Here is a 10,001-nt window from a genome sequence, read left to right as displayed (position 1 = left end):
TCCTCCCTAACTACCGATCACCATGGCTACCAGACAGATCCACCTCAACAGCTGGCGCTTGTCCTGAACGCTGCACTAGAATGCCTTTAAATCGAACACTACAGGAGAAACGAATGACACCCCCGTGCTCCTGTGGAAGACCGAGATATTTCTATGTCAGTGTGAAAGGCGAATTAAATCTCCAATACGATTCCAACGAAACGTCATTCACAGCACTCCGACAGCAAACCCCCATCGCCTCTTCCTCCCAGTCCCACAATGTGTGATAATCCCTCGTGTGGGAAAAGAAAAATGAGCTGCTCTCAAAGCATAATTTACATTGCTAGTCCACACACTGGGCAGGGCTGTTATAAAAGCTCTAGAGAGGTGACATTAATAACTGTTGCACAGTTGCCATTTTGTAAAGGCTGGTCCGCGTCATCAGGGTGACATCTTTTTCAGATGGAGGGTAGCTGTAATATGCACATCTGTCGTATTTTAGTGCCTGTTCTAGCTTCTCTCTCTTTATTTTGCCATTTTCTAATATGGTTTAATATTCTAAAGTTCCTGGTGCTTTTGTCGATTTAAAACGTACTGCGTAGGCATCCAGTGGCTTTTTACCAGCAGAGTGGTGCATAAATAGTTTAAGAAGTCAAGAAATCAACCATTTTGGAGAATGGTGCAGATGTCAGAAAGCACTGGAGATAGACAACACTGACCAAAGCAACGGAGTAAGTAGGCTTTGCATTGATTGGTGCAGAAACATCTATTTCGTCTTTTAAATAAGAACATTATTTTGTGTGGGCGGTCTGTGACGTCCAAGTCGATTTTGATGGGAATATGATGGTGAAAAATGGATTACTCTTGCATCCTGCTTCCCCTTTCATCCTACCCCCTGGATCTTACTTAATTTGCACCCCCAGGGGCTGATAAAACTCATCTGCGCCTGCTTGGTGGGTAGAGAGACAATTGGTGCAACGGGGAAATCCCTCCCCTTTACACAAACCAGGGATACAACAAAACACAAACTAGCGTGCTCACACAAGCATAAAGATGGTCCCCCCTCTAGCTCTTGTGCGAGCAATTTAAAGTGAACCCAGGATTTAATCCCCTAATCCCAACCCCTGGAAGAGTGGATAGACAGGCTCGCAAACGGTGAAGGCTTAAGCATCTTACTTGTCGGCTGCAAATCCAGAATTTCAGCAATCTGCACACGGCATGGGCCACGAAGAGCAACTAAAAATAGAATGGAAACGCGATGGCTTAGCAGCACAAGAATCCTGAATGAGTTTCATGGCTGCGACAGGCAGTAGGGCCTTCAAGCGAGGGGGAGGTCATGGCTACTGTGTCAGTATCGTGCACCCAAACATATATCACATGATTCAAAATACAAGAATTTGGTTTTCAACCTGAAATGGAGGCGTGTGCCACACGAAGCACGCCGCTCTGGTCAACGTTTTGTTCCGTACAAATGACCTTCCGAGCGAACTGTCTGAACAGTGTCCTATTGCCGTTGAAAGGTCAGATGCCGGAGGAACGGACCTGTAGCATCCAGATCACGAAGAAAGTTGTTTTTTTTTCCCCCTCTGTCAAAAGCCGTAGCGGTTTGGAGCAATCCAGTCTGAGACACCTGTCAGAGCTATCCAGGCCAAACGCTGCTAAAATATTCATGAGCCCCAGCACGCCAACACTGCTTCAGCAGAGAAGGAGCACAGGCAGGGATGGACTTAAACTGTGGGGAAACTGCTTTCAAAGAAGAAGCCCAACTATTATTACAGGGTCCAGAAAATTTCACTCCCCGTGTATGCATACAGTCAGATGTTAAAGCATTTTTATCACAGGAGCAAAACTTACAGTAATCTGCAAGCCCTTTCCATATTTTCACCTTTAAAAACACGGCCCTGTTCACCTTTTTTTATGCCTCTTATGAAGAGGATGTTTTTTGTTTGTAATTTCGGATTGATTTATTCTTGTTTCACACAGGTAGGTAGGTTAGTTCCCCTTTTCAGCCCATAAAGGCCCATGGGGAGGAATGGGCCACCATTTTTCTCAACCATCCGACGCTGGCGGTGCAGGTGCTGTGGTCAGCATCACGCTCCAGCTGGCCTATTACCCCCCGGTACTCATTTGGAAAGCAGGCTGAGTGGACCTGGGAGCTGTCTGGAAGGAATTAGAGTAAACTACATCGCTTGCCCCCTACCTGGTTTGAACCCGGGACCTCCCGGTCAGGAGCTACACACCCTTGCTGTCTGAGCTACCACAGCTCCTGTTTGTTCTCACATAGGATCATTTATTGTGTTGGTCTGAGGAGAAAAACAAGAGACGGACTAAATAAATAACACAAAGCAAAAAGCCAAACCTCACACATGTAGAAATGTAACATTTTAACTCCGTCTGCCCCTCACTGGGAAACCACAGAGCCTGGAGACTAATCCTGTGGTATTTAAAGGCACACTAAGGAAGTGTTTATAGCACTGGCATGCAACTTGGACTTTCTTTGGAACATCAAACAGTTCCTGGCTCCAAGGCTTTCCAAACTGGATTTCTTCCTAATTGATGTGAATCTTTTTTTGCTCCAGAAAAGAAACTGTGTCATCGAGGCACACAAAGTCTTCATCCAAAAGTTCTAGGAATCGAGGGAGAGCTCATGGCTCCTGTACCTAGCTTAGGAGAAGACGTTGCTACTCCTAATTTGCCACGCTGCCAGCTCCACCATGCCTCACAGGAGAGTTAGTGCTGATTGGAGGAGAGCCGCGGACCCTCTCTGACATCGCTGTCGTGCTGGAAAACCAAGAGTCGCCCCGTTGAGCATTCTTAACCCTATCCCAGCCATGTTCTGCCAATCCTGTTCGGTCAATCCCGGATCCAGCTGGCCAGTGACGTGGCCCTGAGACAGACTAGTGACAGAGGGAGGGCTTTTGCAAGGTATGTCATCTGGGAGCTCTGAGGTCCCCTCTTTGGGGTGCTTTTACTCCAACGCCTACAAATGAAACCGCTCCCAAAGTGCCCCTATTTTGAGTTACAATAACATGTTTTCTTTCTGGTTGTGCGTCGTCAGTGGCCTTCTGGGGGAACAGTAAAACGTAGGTGGCTGAAAACAATAGCTGCCACTCAGTGTGATTCACTGCTACCAAGAGGGAAGACACAGAGAAGGCAGATGGCTGTTGAAGGAGTTTTTACTGAAAAACTGCAAATAGGCACTGGAAACCTCAGTTACTTGTCTGCCCCCCCTGTGCAACACCAGTAGGAAAACAGCTCTTCTGATCTGGTGTGTGACTGCACTCCAGCAGGAGCAAGAACTGTTTAAAATGAACCCAACCTTTCCCTCTGAGCACCTCCGGACCACTTCAGATCCCTTCACGAGCAAGCAAGTATGAAACCCAGCACGTTTCCCTGTAATATTAGTATTTTTTCATCTATTTCTTTAGACATGCTTGGATTCATGCACCACGTTAACCGATGATTAGAGCTAAAAAGTAAAAGAAATTCTGGCCAGCTACAGAACTGGCTCTAGCCTGCTGAAACTGGGCCACAGGAACCTTAGAAGAGTGGGGCTAACCTGGGTCAGGGAGTCCAGTTCATCAAGCCACTGTTTATATTATTTTCCTTTGGTTAGTGGAGACAGAAATTTTTGTTTCTTTGCTATTTACAGTAAACGTTATGCGCGTGTGCATAGGGGTGTGAGAGTGTGTGTTTTACACACTAAATAACATCAAGATCCCAGTGTAACAACAGATCATTCAAACCAAAAATACAGAATAGGTGACTGTCAGCAAGGTTGGCCTTCGGCAAATTGTTTACTTCTCACCACTGTTGTTACCTTAACGAATAGTTTCTATAGAGTTGACTTCTAGTCTCACAATTCCAGAACTCTTTCACAGAAGACAGACGCTTTTTGACTGGCTTCCAAATCTAAACGAATTCATGTACAAAACGAACATGAAAGAAACACTGGAAATGACAATGCCGCACACAAAACATGAGATAAAAAAAGAAATGTTTCTTAGACATCTTTAAGTCTCCTTACTGAACTGTACCCTCATTCAATGAAGCAACAGAGGGCAACTTAACACTTGGTTTGACCTTGAGATTTGAGTCCAGCAAATAATAAAACAAACGTATCAATAATGGTGATTCTTTTCAATGATTTCAATGATCCATGTTTACAAATATTTCAGAGTATCCTGGCATTATGGTCTAATATTAGACTCTACATATACAATATATGTACTGTGATTTACTTTTTATTCCTTTTCATCCTAATTGCATTGCCTGTCATACAGTGTGCTCAGCAATTCTCTGTTCCATTTGATGTGTAGTCAGTAGCTTAAATGGTAGACAACTATTTCAGCAAAGCAGGAGGACCTGAACTACTGTTGCTCCATAATGCTTAATTGATAACCTAACAGCCATGTTCTCTCAAGACTTCTGTGCCACCAGAACCTATTGGTTTTCCTGGATTGTAGAACCAATCGATCACATAGGAAAGGCCACAGATTACCTTAAAATATATGAGACACTGGAAAATATAACATGTGAAAACAAACAAAACAAACATATACAGATTCACTGTCCTCTGGGTGTTTCACAACTCAAGAAAGCAGAACCATCTAAAGAGAGATTTCTTATTCTACTTTACTAGTATTAAGTCACAGTTATCAACCACAGACTTTTCCTTTTTAGATATATATATGATAATTTCACTTGTCAAATAAGGGAAATACAGTCTCTTTTAAGAGCAAGCAGTCACTATGATATATAATAACCAGACCTAGTTTTTATTCAAATTCCCATAATCCATAATTATAACTGGTTCCCAGTGCTGGTCCTGGTGACCTGCCTGTTGGTTTTTGTACCAGCTGAGCCCTCAGTTACACAATCAAACCCTTCATCGACATAATAATAACAAGATTACCTGGAACCTGGTTTATTCCCATGTTGGAACTTGAACAGTTGTGTTTTCTAAGTGAAATAAACTCCCAACCTTTTTCAATATTCAGTATTCAACTGAAGCAACTTCTTGGATCAATTATGACTTCAATGATCTAATTAAGCAGGTGTGTGGGTCACCAGGACGAGGATTGGGAAGCACTGGCTTATGTGACACATACAGTACTGTATACTGCATTGTGCTTTGGCCTGCACTGAACTCTGAGACTGAGCAAAAAGTACAGACTGCAGGTTGGCTAACTTCTCCTCTCACAGTACAGCCCTGTGACTCAGAAAAGGGAGGAAGGAAGGGAACTGGGATATTGCGAGCCAAGTTCCTCCATGCATCTCCCCGTGTACTCAAAAACAACATTCTTCCTGCCTTTGGGCGGGTTAGTAAGTAACAGCTGGCGTCGGTCAGGTGACCTGCTAGTGTGTTGTGCGTCTCTGGGCCTGGAAGCCTGTTTGACAAAGAACTGCGACGTGCCAGCGACTCACTTCTGCTTTCTGCAGGGACTGAAACTGCGCAGCTGAAAGTCGGTGTAGTCGGTGGGCGTGCTCTTGCACAACTCCAGAGAAGGAACAGCACCCAGCCCTTGAATGGTATCATGAACATTTGCTTTTCAACAGAAGAGTTACAGGCCTGAAGCAAGTCATTAGAGCAACTGACTTGGGCTGTGATCGACATTTCTATCGTACAGCATCATCTTCACCATCATCTGCTACCCAGGGACCCCCTCCTGAGCATTTGTGGAAACAAATATAGTTCAGGGTAGGGAGTATTACAGTGCAATCATAATTTTGCGTATACCGGGAGAGATTCCTTCTGCTGGATGTGCACCATGTGATTGCGAAACCACCCAAGACACAACATGTCTTCCATTAAGTCCCCATGTCACTACTTTGTGAAAATGACTTACTAAGCAGTGCCAGAAGGTGTGTTTCATTGTCTCCATGTTGTGTGCACAAGGACAAGTGTGAGAGCTTTGTCAGAATTTCATTTGTCACCCAACCCATGACAGTGACTGGTTCGTGCATCATTCCGTGTCTTGTCTTTTTAAAGTCCAGATATACAGCTGCTGCCGTACCTGAATTGTGAATTGCAATGCATCTGGTTCATTACAGAGTATGGACTGGTTTTGCAGGGCATCTTGATGAGTGTAGTTTTGTTCTCTATGTAACAGATGCCACTAACACCTCTGAATTGCTGCTGTGCTCCACGCAGCCAAGGATACAGACTGCAGGAGACCCATTCCCCTGTTCAGGCACCTTGTGCCTTGTGCATCCTGAACATTCTTAGGCCAGACTGTGAGGTCATAAGGCTGCTGAGACATGCATGACACTCAGACTGAACCACAAGGAGCAAATCTATTTATACACCGCACTGGATGTTACGCATTAGGAATAATTTGATTTTGTTACTGAAGATGAGGCAGGAGGGAGGTTGATGGAGAGAAATGCTGATGCTTTACTACGTGATAGTCATCTAAAAAAACTTCTTCCATGGTAAACCACAGGAAATGTTTATAAGGACTTTTGTCTCGGTAAAATTATATGCAATCCATGCATTACCTCTGACGTCTGTGCTGAGGGCTAATGGTGTTTTCCTGATCAAAGTGTTTCAGAATGATCACCATAAGTGTTAAGATCACCTGGTGTTTGTGCAACTTCTCTTCAGAGCCAGTAGCAATGGCAAGGCATCCATCACCAGAGGGTCTGTGAAAAATGGTCTGGTGGCGCTCTCTAGTTCTACTATCAAACACAATAAAAAAGAGGCGTTCTTGTTTCGAATCTGCCTGTGTGGTCGTCTGACAGAGTTGGAGGTAGTTACAGTTGTACCACCAAACTTTACTGTCGCGCTCCATGAGCCAGGATATCCTTGAAATAAAAAAATAGATTGAACATGCTAAATAATCCCTTCCTGCTTTCAAACACATGTTATAGGGACTCTCCATGCAGACTTAACAAGGTAAAGAATTCCTTAATTTTGCGTTCAATCAAAATACTCAATAAACGAGTTCATGGTTTGGTTTTATAGGCAAGTGCAGTTAGTGATTATGTGCAAAACGGAAGGGGTATTGTGCAATTATAGTGGCTTGGTGTGATTGTGTGGGGAACAAACTCCTAGGGTCTGGTAAGCTCTGGGGATTCCTGTAGGAGTGGCGTATGAGGACTATGGGTGGGCTCAAGTCTTTTATGTAGTCTTACATTTATTTTTAAGGCACTGTTTATATGTAACGTTTGTGTGTTCTTTCGGAAGTCTCTGAGTGCGGGAATCCTAGGTGCTTGGATGCAAAACACATTTCCTGAGAAAGCAGACTGTAAAGTGTTATCAGAGTGTCAACAAGCTTGGAAAACCAACTGAAGATTGTGTGAAGAGTTTGTGAAAACTTGGCTTCACCCACTTGGCTGAGGGCCATCCTCCCAGTTATAGGACGGGGAGACCCGGATCCCCATGCCCAGAGAAAAGGGGACCAAGGGGTAGCTGCAAAGATGGAGGTGGGATGGAGGAGGAATGCAAAACGAGTGAAGATGAGGAGAGAGTGACAGGTGGTATATATGGGAATTTGAGAAATTAAATCAGGATTAGTTATATGTTGTGGCAGCTGATCTTAATTAGATCATCTGGCTGCCCTCATCCCTCCCAAACCTTCATTCTGAACTCCATTAAAAATAAGATGGTGACAAGGCAGAATAGCTGCATTGGGATCTGGCCAGTATACATAATGAAAGAATATAAAAGAATACCTGCTCACATTATACATCACACAGTCCTGTTACGGACCTTCCCTGGGCCTGCACATCCGTACCCAGGGCAAAGGCAAAGCAAAAAAAGAATCGGGTTCAGTACAGCGTCACGTTTTTAAAACAAACCAAACCAAACGGAGACGAAGGGGTTAATGGCGTAGTACGAGTTGCTCAAGGTATCTGTGTGGTAAAGACTTTCCAGCCTTGCCTCACGACAGACCCGGTCAAGGCAGCAGACCCTGGATAGGGGAAGCTGCCAGCAGAAATAGAAACGAGCTCAGTCTGATCCTGAGTCAGGCTCTTCGGGCAGTCGGGGCCCGGTCTCTGCTTTCTTCAGCCCCACCGGCTCTGTTCGCGGTGTCTTCAAAACACCGTACACGGCCGAAACTGCAACGGCACTGTAAAGAGCCTTCTCTGAAATGCTACACACGAGCCCACGTGCATTTGATTATTAACCTCTCGGGATTTCATTTCCAGATGCAAGATGTCTTTTTACTTCTTGAAGAAAATGAATTGTTTTGCTTCGTGGAACTGATGAAAAACACATGCCGATACAAAGGTGAAATGCAGGGACATTGGGGGCTTTTTAAACAGAGTAAGACGGTACAAGGGCTCCCACGATAATGCATTTATTCCTACATACAGTAGCTATAGATCTATCCATTAGCAGGGCCTTTGCACAGATATCCTCCGTCCCTGTTTAGGTATCTGGCAAAACGCACTGGGTCCTGTGTAGCAGAAGCTGCTGCAAAGGAACTGGCCTTCAAGGGGGTGTAAAGTTACTGGGACCCAGGTCAGTACAGTGAAGTGAGGGTTCCAGTATTTCCCTCTTGCGATTGAATACTGTGCCTTTTCGCCCAAAACAAGGCTTGGGGAGCTCTAACTAGCCACCCAAGTTACAAGATTCTAATAAATTCTTTAGAATAGATTACCGGTGGTTCTGCAGATCTTTGGAGCTCCGGAGGCAAGTTTCTGTTGCATTTCCAAGACTTCGGAAATCGCAGGCCCTCCTTCTCCGGTTCTCCCGTTCACACCACTCTGGTCTTGGAAAGGAAGGCGGAGGCCGTACGCCAGTGCCAACCGCCGGAAACCTGGCCTCCTCCAGGTTCCTCATTCAAAGTCCCTGACAGCCGATTTGGCACCCGGGCCGTCCCAGTGCCAAGCTGAAGTTCGTTGCAGCCTGACTGGGTGAGCTGTCCTCATTTATGGTTGGCGGAGCACCTGAAAAACAGCCTTTTCAAAATCATCCATCTGCAACCCCTTTCCTAGAATGAAACCGAGGGCTTAATGTTAATGATTCTGAAATAATTTTTGCAGTGGGTGGTATGCTGGCTGTGATGACAAAACCGGGCAAGGAGACTTTTTTGGAGAAACCAAAATAAACATGTTTGCCGATATAGAGATAATAGGGGCTACAGTAAATATGTTTCAAAGCGATGTTTTTTCTTTGGTTCTGAAGAAACAAAACCTAGTGAAACCTACTGCAGTGGGGGATATCTGCTCTTAAGAGAGTAGATTTAGATACAGTGTATTTGATATGTAATATCATAATCTGCACCTGTGCGAAACACATAATGGAAAGAAAGAAATGACACCAGATTAAGAAGTGATTTTCAATGTGGTTTGACACTTCTGTATTTTATAACACGCCCTTCTATTTTTTTCCACATCATGCTCTGTGAGAAAATCTCTTTAACTAGTTATGATTGAGCATTCGGTATAAATTGCAATCTGTAATAAATAATACTCGCTGTTTATTATGGTCTTGCGGGTTTTGGTGTGCAGACAATTCCAGAGTTAAAATAAAACTCAGATTAAGATCAGAACCTTGACTCACCCTCACAATTTCTGTTTGCAATGAGCTTCCTCTCTACCCCTTACAGACAGTTACCACTGCATGGAATTTGTGATAATTTGTGAAATTGTTGGGCCAACATTTTGATTTTATCTGGGCAAAGATAGAGACTGATGATTCCTAATGAGCCTGGCAACAACAGATATACAATCTACCCTTTCCTCAGTATCAGAAGGGGGTTTATTTCTGACATAAACCAAGAAACCTGCACTTGCCAGAATCAGGGGTTAAGCCTGTTAGTTCGTGGAAGGTTCATCAGGCCCAGCAGAGGCAATCGAACAGGTAATTTACACCTCTGAAAACAACGAATCTGGCAAACTCTGATGCACAGACTGTTGTCATGGCGACGGGGACCTGACAGAATCGGCGCTGTCTGCTAGCCGTGAATATTTTTAACTTTAAAAAAAAAAAACGCAGCTTGTTTAAAAATGGATTGAGTCTGAAAGGATTGCAATGCATTCCTGTCCGTTTATAAGAACGTTCCTCCACC

General features: G+C 44.3%; 1 long non-coding RNA gene across 1 annotated transcript; it reads right to left on the bottom strand.

The window, feature by feature from the left end:
- Positions 1-929: 929 nt before the first annotated feature.
- Positions 930-4,863, bottom strand: LOC148645182 (uncharacterized). Its single transcript, XR_015928602.1, has 4 exons — positions 4,387-4,863; positions 2,640-2,760; positions 2,180-2,282; positions 930-1,215 (listed from the first exon to the last, which is right to left on the bottom strand). It is a non-coding gene; the product is annotated as an uncharacterized LOC148645182 (long non-coding RNA).
- Positions 4,864-10,001: the final 5,138 nt, after the last annotated feature.

The sequence above is a fragment of the Lepisosteus platostomus genome, chromosome 19, assembly GCF_059453375.1.
Source record: "Lepisosteus platostomus isolate fLepPlt1 chromosome 19, fLepPlt1.hap1, whole genome shotgun sequence".
NCBI classification, from domain to species: Eukaryota; Metazoa; Chordata; class Actinopteri; order Semionotiformes; family Lepisosteidae; genus Lepisosteus; species Lepisosteus platostomus.
This window is presented reverse-complemented; position numbering and strand designations above follow the sequence as displayed.